Source organism: Cynoglossus semilaevis, chromosome 16, assembly GCF_000523025.1.
Source record: "Cynoglossus semilaevis isolate Cse_v1.0 chromosome 16, Cse_v1.0, whole genome shotgun sequence".
Lineage (NCBI taxonomy): Eukaryota > Metazoa > Chordata > Actinopteri > Pleuronectiformes > Cynoglossidae > Cynoglossus > Cynoglossus semilaevis.
The window spans coordinates 4,516,292-4,526,090 of record NC_024322.1 but is presented as its reverse complement, the minus strand read 5'-3'; the positions used below and the strand labels follow the sequence as shown (position 1 = coordinate 4,526,090).

General features: G+C 39.3%; 2 protein-coding genes across 5 annotated transcripts in view; both read right to left on the bottom strand.

Moving 5' to 3' along the window:
* Window positions 1-7,925, bottom strand: part of raph1a (Ras association (RalGDS/AF-6) and pleckstrin homology domains 1a) — a 51,219-nt gene extending 43,294 nt beyond the window's left edge. The window contains 1 exon segment of the mRNA XM_025064112.1: window positions 7,138-7,925. The gene's annotated coding sequence lies outside the window, so the exon portion shown is untranslated.
* Window positions 1-9,799, bottom strand: part of phf11 (PHD finger protein 11) — a 959,893-nt gene that overhangs the window by 46,214 nt on the left and 903,880 nt on the right. The gene's annotated exons all lie outside the window — the stretch shown is intronic.

Below are 9,799 nucleotides of genomic sequence, written 5' to 3'. Positions count from 1 at the left end.
TCTTTCTCGTATCATAAAAATTTGCTGGGTTCAGAATGCGATAACTCTCTTAGCCTGTCAGAAGCTCATAGAAAGCAGACACTTTAACGACCAGGTGAATCAGTCAACCTCCATAAAGCCCATGCAAAAATGATAGTCCTGATTTCCAGCTGCACATCCTGCCCCCAAATCTCCAAGAGGGGCGAGAGACATTGAAGAAAAATAATGAAAAAAGAAAGAGAGGAAAGGAAAGTGGCTTGGCTTTAGTGTTACAACTGAGAATGGAAAAACAGGGAAGAAATTTAAAAAAAAAGGAAACAAATGAGATTACATTTTCCAAGACTGACCGTCTACAACAACAGCCAGAGAAAACCTACATCTGTGTGGAATTAAATAGACTAACACAACGACAGGCTGTGTTGCTAGTTAAAAACTGTATCTGAACCATAGCATGTTGTTGGAAAAGCAGATAAAGGCAGTTTCTTTAAATGATATCGTGTATGTACTCCTACACTGTCTGGAGAAACTTGGGAGTCCGGGGTCTAAAACCAAGAACATTTCACTTACGGGTTAAGGAGTCTGGCGTTGAACCACCAACAATGTGGTTACAGAATGACTGGCTCTACCTCATGACTCACAGCCACCCGTAAAGCGATTCAAATCCAGCATGAAAATAAAAGCCTTGTCTTTTATTTCAGACCATGTCTTTGCTGCTTATGTAAACAGCTGACAGGATTTGTCACGGTGACAACTGAGCAAACAAAACAAACGTCACTTCTACTGTTTTCCCAGAACTCCTCTGTTGACCACATCACCGGACTATGAAAGGAATGTCTCTTAGAGCAACACCGGCTTCTTGATGGCATCCCCGACCCTCTGAGCCCAGAGGTGTTTAGTCGTTCCACGTACTGCGCAGCAAATGGAATTTTTTTTTTTAGTCCAACTGAGCTCAATGTTTCTTAAAGAAATCAAAATATAAAAGTGACGTTAACTAACCACAATTATCAGATTGTTCTAAGCTTCTACTGTCCATGGATTCATGGGGTTTATTTTACACAGCAGCACACATGTGTGTGTCTTTGTGTGGGAGGCAGGGGGATACACTGGCTGAGTCAGTGCATTCAGCTGCCAGTTGCCTGTTGCAACAACAAACAGCAGAAAAACCCCTTTATTGTTACTGCAGAGCATACGCACCAAATTTCCAATGGTTTGTCTGGGTCTCCTACGCTTTCTTCATCACCAAATAAACATGTTGCAGTCATTACCTAAATGGGCCTTATTTCTTTTTTTTACTGAGCTTGTCCACTGTAAAAGGATTTTTTGTGTCTTGCTGAGACAGATTTTTTCCGAATCCAGATTTCTTTTAATGAAAACTGTTCTTGAGCCCAAAGTTCTTCTTTCGTCTTTTTCCTACAAATTACGCTCAGTCACGGGTTCTCGCTTCAATTCAACAGCTTTGTTTTAGCGACATGAATGATGTACCAGATAAAAAAATGTTACATTCATCTTTATGAGAAATAAAAGCTAGTACAATAGATCAGCATAATCTGTGTCTCTTCACTGAGCGGTTAACCTCAGCATGGACATTAAACCAACTTTACTTGTCCAAACGTTAGCTGTAAAACTAATTGCTGCTTTAGGGTTAGCCCGCAGCCGGCTGCTACAATAATGTAGCACCATCCAAAATATTGGCCTGGATGATGGTGTTTTAAGTGTTACATTTGGTTTGTCCTGTCATACAACTTTGTGGTGGCTCCCACACAGGCATGTATCACAAATGTTAAAAGGTAAGTAAGGTAATGTGAGGTTAAAGACGGCCCTCATACATTTATTTCGTATTTTACATTCTTCTTTTTCTTCCAGCTCACCCTATCCCTCTACACTGTCACTGTTAAACCAATCCATTTCCCGTGCTATTTAATACAATGTGCCAAAACTGTCACCTCTTCTAGGATCTACAGTAGGAGCGTCACCTTCAAAAACAACATGTTTATACCGTGTCAAACTTGCGTCTCTAACTATTATTATAGTATCTATTCTATATAATGATTATGATTTCAGCATCTCCATTTTCAACATACAAACTAGTGATCTTCTTGCAGTAAAGACAAGGTCTTCAATCGACCAGATCCTTCAGTTAGTATTAGTATTGCTCTTATAGATAAAAATCTAAGCTCTTAGTGAAATTATACAACAGATGATGTACAAACTGTAACAACAGTAACAGAACAGAAATCATTTCTAATATAAAAAAAGCTGCATCAAACAGCCTGTCACACAGTTCAGTCTTTTGATTCTAGCAGCAATGTACGAGAAAACAATCAAGCACAAATTTGTATCATGAACAAAATGGACACCTTTGCTGTGCTAAATCGGGCTAATTGGCTAAAAAACCCATGTTTTAGTTGCCCAACATTCTTTGCAGCCCTCGCTGTGGTAAAAGAAGCAGCTTCAAATCACTACCAACCTGATAATCTTCGTTTTGTTCATTTCAGTTCAGCTATGGTTCAAATATGGTCAGCGGATCTGCTTGGTTTAGTAAGAAATGGCAAATGTACAGTTTACATTTGCAGCAACTACATATTAGTGCTACATAAGGCCACAGTCAATACACTGGGCAGAGTTTTGAGGTTTATGCATCAGTGAAATCACAGTTTACAACTCTAGATTGCATTTTTGGGGTCATTTTACTTCCCTCGCCCCCTCTTTTGCTTGCAGATGATTTTGCAAAGATTTTTATTAGAAATGCCAAAACGCACTCGCCTGGACAATCCATCGGATTTCCATCCAATTTTTTACAATTCTTGTCACATATTTGCAAACTATTCAACCTTTCAGGACTGTCCACCCCATATTTTAAATTATTGAATTAACATGTTTCTGTAGACTGATTGGTCAGTGTCAACTGTTTTAACTTGCTGTGGCTGTGGATTTTTAGCGAGTAGCTAGAAAACTAAGAACTAAAGATTCCCTGTGAAGCAGATTCGCTCTGCCTCCTTTGCACCCTCTCTGTTACCCCTGGGATGAGAAGGAATTTCCTGACAGAAAAAGGGATGACTTTTCCATACTCTTGGTTAGCGATAGAAAGATCCAGTCGGAAAGACGGCAAGGAAGAGGAAAACAACAACATCAGATGGTGACCCTTGCTGACCTTTGGCAAAACAGCACCACAGGCTGCTAACACAGATGTAACCAGTGCATTGAATTTGATGAACATGAAGACTGGGAAACTGCCAAAGGAAGCACACAAAGCCAGCAGCGTCTCTCAGCGCTTTCAGGCTCCTTGTCCAGTGCCTGAAAATGCAGATGTGGGATTTCCACAACAGACATGTCTTCACTTTGGAGCCCTGTGAAGCATCTAACAGTCCCTCAGCATCGTTCTGCATAGAAACAACATTCAAACTAATTTTCCACATCAGTTTTATCTCAGGCATATTAGTCAACACTGTGATATCTTAAGTGCAGCGGTGATACCACAGGGAAGAGCAATATAACCACTGGGGAGCAAAATTGCACTAATTAATTCAATATCCAGCTGCTCAAATAGTGTGTCTGCACCACTGTTGCAGGAACCTTCATTTCCTAAGTCAGGAACTTTGGAGGCACTGCAGTACATTGAATCAGACTGATTCCCCAAGGCAATTAATCTGACAAGATGAGACTACTGATAAATCAGAAGCATGGCAGTCATCTATCTGGATGGGTAACAACGCCAGGACTTTATTGCCATTGCTTTTCAGTCAGCCACAAACTACTTGCAAAATATTCTTTTTCTGATGCAGGCATTAAATCTTTTACTGTCTTCTTTAAACTGCCTTTTTTCAATCTCCATTCCCAGAAATTACTATAGTCTATATCCATGAATCTTCTCTGGATCTCTGATTTTGACTGACTTCATTCATCTCCATTATGTCCAGGTACAACCATATAATATAATATCTATAATATTTGTCTTTTATAATGAAGTTATAATGATAATAAACAATCAAAATAATTTAAATTTCTTGTTTCAGGATTCATTCACTTTGATCTATAAGTATTTATAAGAAGAGTTCAGAAGCAACAAAATGATTTGACTGAATCACTGGATACGAGGAATGATCACAGTCATTAAAGTGATGCAAATGCAGCCTTTAAAAAGCAGTTATTGTCATAAAAACCCTAATCTGGGACATCCTGATAATTTCAGATAAAAACATCTGCATCTTCAACTCCTCCACTTCTTTTTTTACTCCTCTATTTCACTCAGGCATTTATTTAAATATTTAAAAAAAAAAACTTCTCAATCCATCCGTTAAAATCCTTCAAGTTTTAATGGTCACCCATTCATCATGAACGACGTCCTCAGACCGCTGTAACAAACATGACTCATCATTTCCACATAGATGAATAGCTGGCTGGCTTACCTGTCTGTCACTAACCTTCCCACGCCACTCAGCCTCTGGCAGCATGTGACCTGAGTCTTCGCCACATGCTGGAGAGGCGTTCACCACAAGCAAGTCATGGAAAATGGCAAGGAAAGTGCAGCCAAAATTCCCAGTTCCACTTCAGACAATGACTTCCAGTGTTTTGAGGACAGAGCTTTGATGAGAGGGCTGGTGGCATGGGAGAGGACATATTGGGTGCAATTCTTTTTCAAACTGTTGACTACTGTGACTAGTTTTTTCCCTCATATTAAAATAATCTGGCTTTTATCATCTGAGCATTAGCACTACAAGTTTAACATTACCTAAAAGAGAAAGAAAGTTTTCAGCAAAGTTAAAACCAACCAGCCAGCTCCACTGGCTGGTTGGACAGATCTGGAAGGGCCTTTAGTTGAAGTAGGGCAATAGGGAATTTTCATCCTCCAGTTAACCCTCGACACTAACAGGAGATAGGGACTCCTGCCCCACTTTACAGCACGCAAGTGTGTCACACGGACGGAGAGTCTCAAGTCTGTCATTATGATCACACTTAGGCACAAATGGGCCTGGTCACAGATTACAGGCAAGTTCTTTCATCTGCCTTAGTTGCCCTGGGTCATGACATTGAATTAATTGTCACATATTTATTTTATGGCTGATAGCCTTTATGATGCTATAAAAGAGCCTTGACCATGTCCATGTCCATGGTCATGGTAATGGACTGTGGTAGAAAACATCAAGCTCTAAATCAGGTTTCTACATTATACATTATAGTCCTCCTTGAAAAAGGTTTGGAGGCTCCTTGCTTATAACAATTATTATTACACTAATTCAATACTGTAGTAATTCAGTGTACTGCAAGTCAGTCATACGGCAATCATTGTCCTTTATATTAATTAAAAATATGATATATAACGATAGAAAAAGATTAAAGCTCCCCACAATTATGAAAAAGTGGTACTGCAAACAGTCAGAGTACTAACAAAACATAAAAATCTCTCTCTTGGAGATTTATTCAAATTAGATTAATATTTGGCAACAGTTTTAAATACATACCTTTACCCTCCTTTCTCTGAAAACAATGAACTCATCAAACACTTGTTTATGTTTATATTTCAAGGGAGCTTCTCATGGCACACCACAACCAGCTATGGGGAAAATTAGCTACATCCTTCGCAACGTCACAAGAGTGACCAAAACAGGAACCACAAGGCGCACGAAAGTGGTCTGCTGGTACTTTTAAAACACCAACACATGTGCAGTTTCAGCAACTTTGTGAAATCCCTGTGAAACATTATCGTAAACTTGGATCCAATAACATGTTCTGCTGCAACGTCTACGGCTGCCTTTATGGCCCTCTCTCTTCTTTCTCATCAAATAAGTGAATTACAATGAAGTACACTGGATAATATGTGGTGAGTGTCATCAACACGTCAGCGGGAGATAACAGAACATGAGAAACAAAGCAGATTAACAATTATTCTATTCATGTGCGGAAAACCAAAGCAAGCAACAAAGACCTCTGCTGCATGTAAACAACAAAGATGTCAATATTGTGATAGAAGTTATAAATACTGCCTTCACATCCTTGTTGGTTGGGGACTGAGAAAAGCAGACCAAAACCCACAGTTTTGCACTGTCTCTTTTCAGATCAACAATATCGACAATAAACAAGAGAAACAGACTACACTGTAACTAACTGCCACCTGAGTACTTCTTCATAACCACAACCTGTGCTTTTCAGCATTTGCTCACCAAAATAAAATATTTATGACAAGTTGTTGAAAGAAAGTTTAATTGTTTTTGTGATGCCAAGAGGTCTTCAGTTATTTATATTTTGCAGAGACACCACTAGATGTCACTAACTCGAACATATATAACCTTGATGTGACGTCAAACTGTGATTGGCAAACAAAATGAAATTAAACAAAGTAGAACAGACTGCGGATACAAATTTAATGAGTGAATGACTGTGACGAACGCATGCATTTCTATTGGTAGGCTTTGCTGTGTGGCAGCTGGGGGGGGGGAGGGAGTACACACCCACAGACTCTGTAATGTTAGATGAATGCCACGCCTTGCTGGATGGTGTCAGCTCGGTACGCCAGCCTGGCCTCCGAGCTGTAGCAGTAGCCAACGCAAATGTTCCGGCTGGATATCATGGGGCAGTCCGCGTTTTAGTCTGTCTGTATCATCCGGCCTGTGCGGCTGCAGCTTTGGGGAAACCTGCGCATGCAGCTGACTCTGCACAGGCCCTGCGGCGTTTAGAGCAGCACCGACATGATTTATGTCCATTCAACACCGGCGTTTACAGGACAGAAACCAGCAGCATGTACTGAAGCTGTGCACATCTACCACAGGCAAATACGTGCATACAGCCGATACTCTGGTGCATTAAACCGACTGCTGCATAAGGAGAAGGCATTTTATCTGTGGAGTCGTTTTTCTCTGTCATTGCAGCCTCGTCCACCACCACCATCTCCCCTCCTCCCCCTCCTCTTTCTCTGCACACACACATGCAGCAGCTAACGGCTTTAATTGGCTTTTATTCCAGTGGATCTTAATTAAAGAAACAGCGCTCTCTCTCTCCCTTACACACACACACATACATACACATTCAAAGGTGTATGCAGCTTTGTAGAATTACAAGCCTTTCATACATCGCTGCAGACAGCTGTGGACAGTGATCTGGGTTGATTATGGTGCCACAGGGATGCGTTAAGGTGAGGTGAAGGGGGGATACGGATCTACTCACTGTGCGGATCCTGGTGGGTAAAAAAGCGCAGCCAGCGGTAACAGCAGTGGCGGCGCACAGGATAGGTGTCCACCGGTTGAGTCCGCGGTGTGATGGCCGACCCTCTACGGGGATTTACCGCCGGTTTAGTCCCAGTATTTCACCGACTCCCCTTTACCCAGTTATCCCAGATTTCCGTCCCCTCACTACTGCCACACTGAATCCCAACACGGCTGAAAACTGGACTTAAAAAAGGAACGGGACAAATACAACACTTCCGATGGGGTATTTCAAAATAAGAGCACCCCATTGCTACCCGAAATAAAATATCGCTCCAACAGTGTGGCAGGGTTGCTGGGTGTGGGTTTTCTCCAGGTTCTCTCAAATGACCCTAGGTTTTAATTTGGGTGTGAAATGTTATTTGTTCCTATGTTTGACCCTGTAATGGACTGAATGAATCGACTGTTCCCTGTCCCCATGCAATAAGTGGGGGGTTTTGCTCCAGCTCCTCCTTAAACCCTGAAAAGCGGAAGATAAATTAAAAGCTGAATGAAAATGTAAAAATTGTTTAGAATCGGAATTTGGAAAATTTGGAAGCTTAGGCTTGAGTGGTGCAGTAGTGGGACCCTGCCATCATATATGGGTTCAGTAGCATCTACTCCCTGAATCCCGGAGTAAAATCTATCACTGTGATGACCACCTTATAAAGAGCTCTCTTTATTAAAGCTAGGAATTATCTTAGCACAAAAAAGGTTTTTAAAAATAGATTGATTTTCTACCATTTGGATTATGAGTCCCCTCCGATGCTTCCTATATGACTAGCCATACTTTTTATTTAAATAAACCAGCAAACAATAAATCGACATGGCAATTTTAAATTGACTTTAATTTTAATTCCATTTTAATTCAAAAATTATACTTTGGAGTTCTTAAAATCAAGTTCATTAGAAAAAGCTGACAAAAAAATCTTTTAAAACTTTTAATGTGAAGACAAGACAGCACTTTCGCGTTTCCGGTATTCTGCAGTCTAGCTTGATTCGTCCCCGTGGCTCAACGCCGGATCCCAAAAAACTCTGGAGCGCGCGTCCATACCCCGCGCGCTCCGGGGCCTTGTTTCCTGTTCTGCCCAACCCAGATATCAACAATAACCAATGAGACTGATGAGGTCATTACCACACGAACGCACAACAAATAATTATTGCAAAGACTCTACTTCAACCTTAACCTAATTGAGAAACTACAACTGTAAAAAATACGACCCTCAAAATGGGCTTTGTCTCGTTAGGAACACGCTTTAATGAGAATTATTTTCCCAACAAGGTCACAAATGTTAACCGTAATTCTAATCGGTCTGTTAATCCAATGATAACTCCAAATCTCGTTTTGTAATGAACAGAAATGACCTCACAAGCATAGCTTTACCAAGAATACATCGCCATCATCTTATCTTCGTTTTTAGCCTGCTAAATTCTGACATCTGCTGGTTCAACTCTGGTACTTCATTAAACAACTGGTTTTGTAATGTAAACGTGTCCTGAATACAACACAAAAAGATAAATTAAATCTTAATAACAGTTTCTACGTAGTAAAGTTGTATTTGCTTTACCAAGACGACTCTCAGAAAAAAACTATTTTGTCATCTGAAGAAAAAAGGTGATTAATTGATATTTAAAATCAGAATTGTAACCTATGAACCTATCATGAATCTTTTTGTATTATATTTTATTCTCAATTAAATCTTGTTAAACATAATTCTTTAACCATGGTGCCAACAGGAGAAAATGTTACTGGCTCTTAATCAGCTGGTAAAAAAATATTTTCAATTACACAAAAGTGATATTTGGAGAATTTTTCAATTGCAATTTCTGTTTAAATAAACATCACAAGTGTACGTGCAAAATAGGTGAATACTAGCTGCAGTAGAAACCTTTAACCACACTCCACCATTTGTCTGTTACTCATTGGAATGAGTGGGTGCAGCAACGTTTTTGCCTAAACCTCAAGGTTTTTCAGTTTTTTCGTGCGTATATGTGAATATCTTGATAGTTTAACGCCTTAACCACGGAAATGAGGTTAAAGTCTAAATATATGAAATGTGAAACACAAATATCATTTTCCCACTGCCATGAAAGACTAAGACAAAATCTTAGAACTCCAGAATGTACATACGTACAGATCCGAGGGGACGTCCCCTCATGGTTGAAAATAGTTTGAAAATTCCACTTACATAACCTTAAAACATTAGAAACAAACAAACCAAAAAAGTTAAAAAAAAATTAGATACATAAATATTATTATATTATACCAATATTATAAAGAATAAACAAAAATATTAGTAAAAGTATTTGAGTTAGGTGTGATAAAGCCGAATAAATACTGAAAAATAGCTATAGAGTAGCTCAGGTGTTGGGCTAGAAGCTACAAGACAGATAATAATAACAATAATAGCAATAAAGTACTAAACAGAACCTTTAAATATAATGGATATATTACAAAAGCCTAGAAAAAACTAAAATTAACAAAATATACAAAGATGGCTTAAAATCTGAATACAAGTGATAGTTTAAACATATCCTAAAATTAGCATATTTTTTAATTAAAATTGTCTTCTCTAAACTGAATGCCCCATATTCATAATGTACTGTGACAAAACTATGTTTCCACCCTCGTCTGTTTTTTTCAA